Source organism: Triticum dicoccoides, chromosome 3B (genome assembly GCF_002162155.2).
Source record: "Triticum dicoccoides isolate Atlit2015 ecotype Zavitan chromosome 3B, WEW_v2.0, whole genome shotgun sequence".
Classification (NCBI taxonomy): Eukaryota; Viridiplantae; Streptophyta; class Magnoliopsida; order Poales; family Poaceae; genus Triticum; species Triticum dicoccoides.
Genome location: NC_041385.1, coordinates 190,123,590 through 190,136,034, shown reverse-complemented (window position 1 = coordinate 190,136,034; position 12,445 = coordinate 190,123,590).

The window sequence follows — 12,445 nt, the reverse complement described above, 5'->3', positions numbered from 1 at the left end:
TTATGGCCATTAAACCCTTGCATAGATCCGAAGCACCTAAAACCAAGTATCGCCACATGACGAGAAACAGTAACCTCACTGCCTTAAGGAGACGACAGGAATCTAGGCCGGAGCTCCATCGACTATGTCCAGACGGACAAACTCCAGGAGGAACGATGCTCAAAAGACAAATCGAAGAAGAAGCAATGCCATCCGCTGGACGCCACACCTACGAGGACTAACAAACCATAACCTAAACTATTAACCGGAGCGAAGGCACCGAGATTTCACTCCCGCCACCGGCAACCGGAGCGGCTGGCAGAGGTAGGCGAATCCACAGACTCATCGGTGAATCTTGGAGGGGAGAGCTTGCGCTAGCCACATAGGGTCATGGAGAAAACCATCTGGCTATATTATTAGCGAAAGTGTTGTACACACGACAAGCTCCTGCACGATTTGTGGCCGGTGCGATTAGAAGCCATACGGTTTTAAAAATGAGGTAATCTAACGGTGTACTTAGGGCATGTACAATGGTCGATAAGGTAGTCTTATTTTAAATCTTGCATGTAATTTAGAGATGACAAAAAAACATGTCTACAATGGGTCATCTCTTAGCCTTATCTTCAATAGCTAGTTATTCCTAAAAACATGGTGAGACATATTGTGCTAAGAGATTATCTCTTGCCTTCTCTTAATTAAGAGAAGACAAGCCTTATCTTATGATTTCTCTCTCCTCCACCTCATCATTTATCTTATATGGCATTGCTAAGATAGAATCATTGTATATGCCCTTAGCCTGTCGTGTGTGCATCGTGCATGGATTCATCGTGTGCATAGCAGTGTTCTATTATTAGCCCGTGCAAAAAAAACGGAGATACCTCTCCATCCATACCTTGCAAGAAAAGAAGAGAGGAACCCAGCCTGGGTCTATATAATAAGCACCATCCCTCCTAGTGAAACGGACTGGTTGCACTTGCAACTTTGCAAAGACCAAAGTACAAAGCGCTAATTAAAAACTGAGGATAAGTTAAGCACATACATCGGGAAAGGGAGCCCTCTCCCTCGGAATTTGTAGGCGCTGCATCTGAAGGCAATTTTTAAGTGCATCCAATGGTGGCTTAAAGTGCTTAAGATATTGGGTTTCGAGGTTGCAGACACGAGGTGCAGGACACCCACATGCACACTCTGTGAGTTCCAACCCCTCCTTGCTCCTTGCCAACTTTAGGGTTTGGGCTTCTCAGAAAAAGAAATTAGGGTTAGGGTTCCACACCATGACAGATTGACAGGTGCCGCAGCAATCTAAGACTCTCTCTCTCCCTTCCCTCCGCCCCTCCCTCTCTCTTTCCTTTGACAAGTCGCGGTGGTAAAGATCTGCCATTGACATCATCCAAGGGCATGAGATGAACAGCAGCGACAGAAGATCGCTGCGTGCGGAAACATGGCGCACGAATGGGAAGGAGGGCCAATGTAGATGGTTTCCAGGTTCGATGCTCTGTATCCATGGAGGCATTGGACATCGCGAGGCACTTGCAGTGTTGTGCAGTTGTTTTCCTTAAATACAAGGCTTCAATTCCATATATACCAGTTCGTTTGTTCTTCTCGAAGAAGCTCATCAATTCAAAGCCATGGGAAATTGTCATGAGATTCTCACTCATGGACTTTGCCCAGCAGATATATTGCTAGTACTAGTACACTAGGTCATTATCGCCAGAAAAGCAAACCTGGAACCGACTATTCGTCATAAAAACATTTATCAAGATATCATAAAAATACTGATCAAAGACAATGAATAATTTCTTTCAATATTGCATGACCAGTGCACCACAGTAGAGATCCAGTGAAGCACATGTATGTGTGTTGTATGAACGATAAAAAGCACCAGTAGAGATTCAGCGGTTGCCAATTAATCCACTTGGTGAATCCATATTGAAGTGAAACAAAAAAATTACCGAACCAGTTTGCCATTTAGCAAGAGTGCGTGAGAATCACAACTGCAAAACACGATGAAGAACCACATAGGGCTACAATGGCTGCAAATTAACCTGCAAGTGCAACTCAACAACACACAGGAGCCACACACATCGCACTAGATTCGTAAGCAAGCAGTACATCTAGATGCGCCGGCAATACCGTTGCATTTGCAAAATATGCCTGGGTCCAACATTAATTCCTAGCTATGTCCCGAAGCAGCAGCACATGTCTGCAACCTCATCACTAATTCACCGCCTTTCTTCAGGATCACGGACCATTAATTGGCGATGAAAAGGAGAATTGGGAGTACAAAAGGCAGTCAAGAACAGAACATTAATCTGCAGTGAAAAGGCTAGACAGTGCCTCCACAGCTTTGACGGACAGAGCGGGCCGGCCTGCAGTAACCCCCAGCCCCACCAAGAACATCCAGCAATTCAAGGAGAGTCCATGTCCATGCACGCTTGCCATCATCACAAACAAGATCTGCGAGCAGCAATCGTACGTGTGCAGTGTAATTGATGATAAAGCATTATATGGTGGAGTAGTACTGCTCAACAATGCACATAGCTCCTAATCATGTCCATGGCATCATATTTCTGGTCACTGTGGTATTTGTTAAGCTGTTTGGTACAGACATTAATAGCCATCACCAACGGCAAGAGGTTCAGAGAATAATTGGAACTGAATATGTAGACTGCAGATGATCAAGATAGGAAAACTAAAGAGGACGAAATTGCTTCAAAGTGTGTAGTACATATATATAGGTATGACAGATTATTGCACCAATCAAGTCATCATGAACAATTGTATAAAGGAAAACACTACTCATGAAGCCAACACAGACTATACATACTACTGTAAAATAATTCTACCAACAGCTAGATAGCAGCACAAAACAAGATCTAATATTGTTAGGACTACTGTAAAATAATGAGAGGTCTAGTAAACAAGCACTCTACGAGATGCATCTCCAGAAATCATACTAATTAGGATTTTTTTCATAACTATTTTGGTGAAAATAATGAAGACATGCTTACAAAGAGTACAACGTTGTTCATATCCTGACTTGATAAAATCACATCACAAGCCGACATGCATGCTCACATATTTCCATGCGAGGGGGAATAATATCCAGATGCAAAAACATAAGTGGGTTATAAACAACTCTACTGTACACCACAAATCTAAGATTAATAGGGTACTTAGGCCCCTAAGAGCCCTCGGGGAGATGATAAAAACGTTTGGGGAACTCGACCGAATCCATGTGATGGCCATGCTCCGAAAGCTAGCCTAGCCTAGCATAGCATATAGCACCAGGGCCACGCACACGTCCAGTCCAATCACCCTGGTTGCGTGCCAAGTTCCAAAGCAAACAGGGAGATCGAAAGACGTCTCACTGTTCGCACGACCCCAAAGACGCGCGATGTGATCGATCGATCCCCCACACCAGCAAAAGCAAGCAAAGCACCGTATTTTGTCCCAGCCCGCAACAGTGCGTCGACAGATCACATCAGGGAGTGCAAAAAAGTAGAGAAAACGCACACAGGATGGAGATCGAGCTCGTATCTAGCATTCTAGCTACGAGAACGAGAGTTGTACCATGCATCTGGGAAGTCATCGCAAGTACCTAAAGCAGATGCGCTTTCAGAAAAACAAGGTTTCTGTGAGCAGATCAAGGATTTTTAGTACAAAGGCCTGGTTAAACAAGTAGAAAATTTGAGCCTGGACATCCGTTACCGGACTAAATTAAAGAACAGCCAAACTAGAACTGCGAACACACCAGAGCGACACAGATTCTATCATTTCATGCCGGAGAAGCTCGAAAAGAACAGATCAGATCGATCAGGCGGTATGGCGCCCGAAGAAACGAGCAGATCAAGCAGGTGCCGTGCTACATAACATGGCTTAGAGAGGAGGAGGGAGCACCCTTCAGTCCAAGCAACGACGGTGCGAGATCAAAGACTTTACCTCCCGCTTCATTCACTCACCTGCTAAGCTCCTCGGCAAATAACTTTGCTCGGCAAGTGGATGAATGAGTCGGCAGCTAATTCGATCCTAGCACCGCCCGTGAGTGGACTGAAGGACGCTCTCTTCCGTCCATCACTCCCATCAAAATGAAAAAGAGAGAAAGAAGCTAGCCAAGAACAAGCCCGATGAAAGTACAAGAAGAAACAGAAACACGACAAAACACCCTGGAGCTTTTCCTGGAACCATGGGAGATTTATTTCATGTGGATCTTTTGGAGAGCGTTGTGATGGGCAATGGGTAGTGGATGGCACCAGATGGGTTTAGAGAGCTATGGAGGAAGAAGACGGCAAAGCGTAAGGAAGACGATGGAGAAGAGGCCACTAAATATAGCGGAGTCACGGTCAGTGTGACGCACGCACGATGAAATGTACAAAAGTAGTGAGAGGTGGCTCCTGGTCGGCCGGGTCTTGTGTCAATTCCATTCCCTGGTTTTTATTTTCCTTTGTTCGTAAGCAAAAACCATGCCAGCCTGCCAAAGGGGCAAAGGGGTCCAAACGCCAAACCCTAACAAGATACCAACTCAGAATATTGTACCCGTGGTTATTCAATCTCTCTTTCGGTGCTTAAGTGGTTGCTTAATTTGCTTCCGGTGGTGAAATTAAGTGCAGATTAAGCTAGCTAATGATGTCTCCTTCAAGCTACCACGTGCATACTGGGAATTTTAAGCTTGTTGTTGAACATATTTCCTTGGCGGAAGGCCAGCTTGTCGTTCTAGATATTTTTGGATCATGCCTACCCCAAAGACGGAATGAGACAGGCTAAGTAGGATATTTTGTGTAGGCCAAAGGATCAAGAGCGTTTGGGCATTGAGAACTTGAAGATCAAAAACAAGTGTCTGCTTAGTAAATGGCTTTAAAGGTTATCCTCTCAAGAGGTGGGAGTATGGATACAATTATTACGTCACAAGTATCTATATTCCATAACCTTAGCTCAAGTATCGGCTCATACGAATGATTTAGGCTGGTCATAGTAGGGAGTAACTTAGACTAGTAACATATATATATTACTAGCCTATGTTACACTAGTAGAAAAGAGGGCTTTGGTCCACCCTGGGTTAGCTCATTAGTCCCGGTTCAGTCTAGAACCGGGACTAATGGGGGCATTAGTCCCGGTTCGTGCGCCCAGGGGCCACGTGGGCCATTTGTCCCGGTTCGTCTGGACCTTTTAGTCCCGGTTGGTGCCACGAACCGGGACTAAAGCGTGCAATGCCCATTAGTCCCGGTTCGTGGCACCAACCGGGACTAAAGGGTTAGACCTTTAGTCCCGGTTCGTGCCACCAACCGGTACTAATGGGGTTTGAGGCATTAGTACCGGTTCATGGCACGAACCGGTACTAAAGGTCCCATTTTCAAACTCCACCCCCCGGATCGCCTTTTCAGTTTAAAATAAAATAAAAGAAAATGATGAAAATGTCAAAAAAATAAAAGAAAATAAGTTTCCCATGTGATATGTGGTCTAGTTGTTGGGAAAATTTACAAATATGAATTTCGACTTTATTTGCAAAATCTCTCTAGAATTTAATAAAATGGGCATAACTTTTGCATACTGACTCGGATGAAAAAGTTTTTTATATGAAAAATCATCTACTCGAAAAGTTACATCCAAATTTAACTGGGGAAACCCCGTTAAACATTTTCAAAATCCTCAAAAACCTAACAGAAAAAAAGTTACGGGCCTTTTAAGATCTAGAGTGGAAAAAATCGAAAAAATTTCAAACTGTGGTCAAACAATGGTCAAACTAATTATTCTAGAATATTAGTGTTACTAAATAATTATTTCAGTTATTTTCAATTTTGGTCAAATCTGGTCAAACTGTGGTCAAACAATGGTCAAACTAATTATTCAAGAAATATTAGTGTTACTAAATAATTATTGTTTTTTAAAACAATAGTTTCAAACTCAAACAGTGAAATGTGTCACTTCATGCTCACGCAAAATTCCTGAGGATTAATAGGATTGACATCTTACTATTGTCAGCAAAACAAAAAGTGCAGACTTGGAAACGAGGGAGAATAGAACCCGGAAGTTAAGCGTGCTCAGGCTGGGGGAGTGGGAGGATGGGTGACCATTCGGGAAGTTAGATGATTAGGAATGATGAGGGGTGATTAGAGATTAGAGGATAAATTGAGCAGTGATGAGGGGTGGTTATTAGAGATTAAAGGTTAAAATAATTCAGAATTTTGAAAATAAAAAAAATCAAAAAAATTTCAAAAAATTCAAAAAAAATCATAAAATTTCCTTTAGTCCCGGTTGGTGTTACCAACCGGGACTTAAAGGTGGAGCTCCACGTGGCCGCGACCTTTAGTCCCGGTTCCAGTTCGAACCGGGACTAAAGGGGGGAGGCATTAGTAACGACCCTTTAGTCCCGGTTCAAGAACCGGGACTAAAGGCCCTTACAAACCGGGACTAATGCCCCCTTTTCTACTAGTGTTACTACCTTCATAGCGGGGAGTAACATAAGTGTGATAACATATAAATCTTCATTTATTTCTTTGTAAACTTATTTTGCATTGAAAAGCGCTATGTGATGGCAACATATTATGTTACTCTATCTGCCTCTCTCTTCATTAATTGCGTGACACATCATCTTCTTTGCTTATGTGGCATGTATGTTACTACCTATGTTACTCCCACTATGACCAGCCTTAGCCTTTTTAAATGCTTTGATGAGGATTAATGTTGCCTTATTTAATAGAGGCAAGTTTATTATTGGAGATGGGGTACCACTCAGTTTTGGGGGGATATTTAGGAGATGCGCATCTAGCCTTACGGTGCCAAAGCTTTATAATATTGTACAATGTAAGGATACCTACGTGAGTGCAATATTGGGGTCGGTTCTCCTAAACATCCAGTTCATGCAATTGGAGAAAGATGGGGTGCATGGTTGCATTTAGTTCGAAGGTTGATGGAGGCTGCCCTATCTAATTAGCCAGACTCATTTCGATGGACACTATCTGTTTTAGGCAGGTTTTCTGTTAAACCAGTTTATGTGGACTTGATTAATACATGATCCGTACTCCAGTCACTTCATATCTGGAAAATCAAAGTTTCTCTGAAGGTTAAGATTTTTATGTGGTTTGTGTAAGGGTGTGATCCTCATTAAGGACAATTTGGCAAAATGTAGGTAGAAATATAGTAAATTGTGTTATTTCTATGACCACGAGTTAATTACTTAACACTTATTTCTTCAAATGCCCACTTGACAAGCTTATGTGACGAGTGATACATGTATCATCTAATGTACCTCCGATCACCTACTAGCATATCAAATTTGTTTGGTAATTGATTAGGCGGAGTGGAGCTTAATACGGCGGCACAAATCCATGTGGGAGTGTGTGTATTACTTTAGGGTATTTGAAACTATAGGAACGACTGTGTGTTTAACAGAACAAAGATTAAAAAAAGTGCAAGTCATCTCCAGAGAATCTGGTTGAATCCATACATGATCATTACTATATCATGCGGAAGCAAGGGAGCTTATGTTGTTTGGATGCAACCGATGAAAGACGGTAGCACGGGCTACATACAACCTGTTTGGATGACGGTCCAATATTAGATATGTGTGTAGGCATGTTGTCCTATTTTTGCCGGTTGTGGCATTTCGTCTTGTAATAATTACTTTTACCTTCTCGAGTTGTACTTCACACTTGCATACTTGGTTTGCTTTAATAAATGACTGCGTGCATCATGCATCATGCGATGCAAAGGCCGGTGGTACTTATTTTTACGGAAAAAAAACCAAACACACAGTGATTTCTAGGTAAGCAAATTTTCTTTTCAATTTCGACTAAGCTTGATAATTTGTGAAGTTCATTTGTCATGAAGGATCGGTATTTACGGGATGATGATTACACAGAAAACGCTTCCTGGAGAGAGGATGCGGGCAACTCAAACCCTAGTCACCGTCCCACCAATTCTACCTCTCGCCGGCACTAGGGCACGTCGCCGTGAAAAGCCTATCGGACATAGGCGGTGGCGGGAAGGCCCTTGATGGGGTCGGCCTGCTTGTGGAGCATTGGAGGGCTACATCGGCATGGCGAAGGAGATGTGTGCTCGAGTAGCGGTCTTTGTCAGGTAGTGTTCGCCGGTGGAGAGAGAGTTGGTGCATGGTCTTGGACAGTATCGAGCTAGACATCAGACCCGGACCTGTTGTGTAGCAGCATAGGTGAATTCTTTTTAGATTTTCTTTAGGGAGTCTTTGAGTTTGGTTTGGGTGGCGAGGCGGCAGCGTTTTTCCTGTGTAGGAATAACGTTCTCCTCGTTCATTCCAAGTTTTTTGGTGTGGTTATCACTGGCGAGGGATGTGTGGAGCCGCATCACCAATGAGTCTTCCAACATCTGGTCGATTTAGGTTTCCGGTGGATTGGTCTAGATTCGACCTGCGTTCCTGGTATTCAGAGTTTCTAGACGCATTTATCGGCATTTTCTTCTCCGGGGCGGCGAATATCTTCACAAACAGGGGCCGCCAGTGTCTCCTTGTCTGCATCAGCGGCTTCCCGGCCGCTACTTCTACAAACTCATAGGTTCTACAAAGTTTTCTCCGTCAAGGTGGAGCCCCAAATATAGCATCGAGCTATCCTCACGGTGCATCATTGGTGGATGCAAGAGGGAGAAGACTTCGGCACCCTCCAAAATTTGAATGTAGTTTTACTTTTTTGTATGGGTGTGTATGTGAAACTTAATATATAGCTTTAGCTAGCTTTGGAATAAATAAATAAATACAGGGTCTGTATTTGTAGGCATCATACACATAACAAGTTCCTTCTAAAACACCATTTTTGTTCTAAAGATGAAGTTCTAGAGATAACTAGCTTGGCTACTCAGCGTCATGGTTAACCTTAGCCCCTACTTTTTTTTGGTGTTGTTTCTTATTGTTGCTGGAAGTTAAATGGATTAATATGTGCAAAACAGTAGGAACATATGGCATATGCAATAAAAGCTGAAGCACGCAGCACCATTTTTTATATTTCGTATAATCACCCTATATGTACCATTTCTAATGTTGGTTCATTATAACATGAATTTTCAACTGATTAGTCTATCCCTGAACATGGATGACAAGAAGTGGGTGACTACTGCAAAACGAACCCAGATGCCTCGGTTCGCATTTAAAAAAATGAGATCCAAATCTATAGTTTCAAACAATTCTGATTTTCTTTTCACAATTACACAACATAAAGCAAACTCTAACCGATCCCCTAAAAAATAGAGGAGGACACAGCCGAGTAAAGTTAGAGGACTAATTTTTTACTCCTCTATAGATGGCCACACCTAGCCGATCCCTTCAACTTAGTGGAGTAATTTATTTTTATAGGTTTTGTGTCCTAGCCACATGAACTTCAAACACTTCATAATATATATCCTAAAAACATTGAAATTAAGAACACGTATAATATAACCAATTAAAACATGCATAGCATATAGTTTCATCATTGCGATTTTCAAATTAAAACATGCATTCATCCAAAATACATCACTTCAAACAAAAATTTTGTTTCAAAATCACCACAACATGACATGTGCTTGTTGTGGGTCGAGCCAACCAATGGTATGCATGAACTCAAAGGAAGTCATCGCCAAAGAAATTGATTACTTTCTTTGGTGATCCAGAAATGGAGCATAAAGTACTCTCGCCTTTTTCCCCAGAGGTGACCTAAGTTATCAAACCCACAGGAGGAAGGCCCGCTTGAAGCTAGGGTCTCAAGCAAGTTTTTGTTAAAGAACTATTCCAGCTTTTGGCTAGATCAAAATCAAACAAATCGAATGGGGACACTTACGATAACAATTGGCATGGGTATGAGGTGCTTGTGCGCTAGAAGTCACCCATTGAGACGTGCTTGTTACGAACGGGAGTGGGGGATGTGTCCAAATTACATCTTGACCGACATGCGTCATGCATCAAGAGTCAGTTGTCCAACCGAAGGCCCTATCCATCTAACGGGGTTGCTTCGATAATTAAGATTGCAATAATCAGACAAGTGCTTTGGGCGTTTAATAACTACACCTCTTTAATCCCCAGAGATAGGATTTGTGTTATCGTACTAAACTTTTTTGTCACTGGTGTTTAGAATAACATTTCATAGTCTCCCTGCCCTTAGCCTCTCTATGGCTCGTTCTCCATGATCTTGGGTACCTTTAGGGATGAAAAACACAGACGAGACAAGAGACATCTATGGAACAATTTTATTTCACACATACGAGACATTAATTCAAATCCCTTCCATTAAACCCCACAACAAATAGATAGGGTTGCAAGGCCCTTGCCTCAACCCATACCTTACGAAGCTACCGACACATGGAGATTAGATCACACGAAGAACACATCATGAAGGTAGATTGATTGATAATATGTCTTACAATGGATGCCATTTATGATACACGATTACAAGTATGATCTACGAAGAAGAACTATGGTGGTGATTGAGATGGTAGCTATGGAGATGGGAAATGGAGGTGGCTAGGGTTGATGGAGATGGATGAGGATGACTCTATTCTGGTTCTTCTCGCAGATGTTCTGTTGACATTTTGGCCTTGACCCCTTTATAAAAGTTGTTCAGGTGGATGAGGAGCCTTGGTTTCCATGCCATATGATTGCCCATGGGAGCGGTCGTGGTCGCATGAAACGTCGTCTTTTCCGCGGTTTCTTCTAGTGCGGCTCGTCCTAATTTCTTCTATCTCCTCCTTTACTCCTTTCCATGTTCTTACTTGATTTCATCCATATTAACCCCATTTCCCATAGAAACACAATAAAGAGAGGATTTGTGGAACCATATGCATTCATTAGTCATTAGTGGCAATATTGGAGCAAATGTTTCGGTGTTAGTGAAATGGGTAGAGGAGTGTAAAAATAACACTCATCAACTCCCCTAAGCTTAAACTTGATCGTCCTCGAGCAACATAGAAAAAATCTGAATCATGAGGAACTCAATTGTTTAAACCATAATAACGAGAAGGTTTTGGTTCACTTATGATCGGTACACCTAGATAGCCCTCCACTTCTTGACGAGAAAACTTAGCATAGTTTTTGTTGTGACATGGTTATTATGCAAGTGTTAGTAAAGGAAAGATAATCAACTCAGAGTTTTTGATCTACTAGATAAAACAACTCTACAACGCTCAATTCTATTTCCTCTAGTTAACAATTGCTTGCCAAGAATGCGCAAGAGAGTGTTTCTTTTATTGAGACAAACATAATTTAGGGAGTTAAAGGTATGTAAAGATGAGCATGATACTTCAGTGCTCATAAACATAACCATGAATGTATCATCCTCAAGGCTCTTAAGAACTTTATTTCAATCATTATTTGTTGATACTTTTATTGTCACGTGAAGGGATTTTGCCAAATAAGTGATTATGCATAGAGTTTTGTTGTGGCTAAAGTTTGGAAACTATGGATCTTTATATATGTCGGTTTTGATATCTTGTGATTTGTTCCTAGTATTTACAACATACACACATATTCAAGAGAAAGCTGGATAATATTTGATTGTAGTGTTGCCACTACACACGTTAACAACCTCATAGCCAAAATCCGAGTCGAAACTCTGCTGGATCATTCATTAGCCAGTGGAGTTCTTAGCATAACATCAGGAAAGGTGACAAAGACACAGTTACACACGTACACGTGCATATAGCGATGGGGCCATGGCACCAACGAGAAGCTAAAGCACCATGTAAGAGATACATCACATATTTTTGGCATAATCTCGTTCACCCTTCAACTAAGTTCTTCTAGATAATTTAATCCACAAGTGCTATCAAGTCTATTAAAATTAAATATGGGTTGAGCATTTCTAACATCATCTTCTCTACATTTTTTATCAACACCCAAGTCTTTGAAGACTTTCTCTTGTGCATGGTTATTCTAGTTATGGTCAATTTGTTTTAAAAACAGTCCCACGACAAGTCTTGGTAATCTAGATTAAATAGAATGAAGGCTATAAAATTATTTTAGCTACTAGAACATGACCTTTGTTTTAATTATCAAGACTTACTCCCTCTTTCACACATCTCACATGCTACTACTACATCTACTCTAAGTATTCACTATTGGAATCAGGGAATTTGCCATCAGCCAGTTCTTTGCCGTCGGCTAGCGGACTACAAAGAAGGTCTTTGCCGTTCGCTTATAAAAAACAGACGACAAAGAACAGGCTGATGGCAAAGATAAATTTTGCCATCAGCTAGTTCTTTACCGTCAGCTAGCTGACAGCAAAGAGATGGGTGGGATCCAGTGGACGATACTGCTGTAATGGCCCACCACCCCCACCTCTTTGTCGTCCACTAGCGGACGACAAAGAGGTTAATACCTAACGACTATTAACAGCGCAGCGCCACGCCTCTCTATCTTTTCTCTCTCCTCACCTGACTCAACCGCGTCGCGCCCCCGACCCCCCTCCCCCGCGCACCCGCCACCGCCCCGCCCCGACCCCCACCGCTGACCCCTCCCGCCGTCCCTCCATCGGCC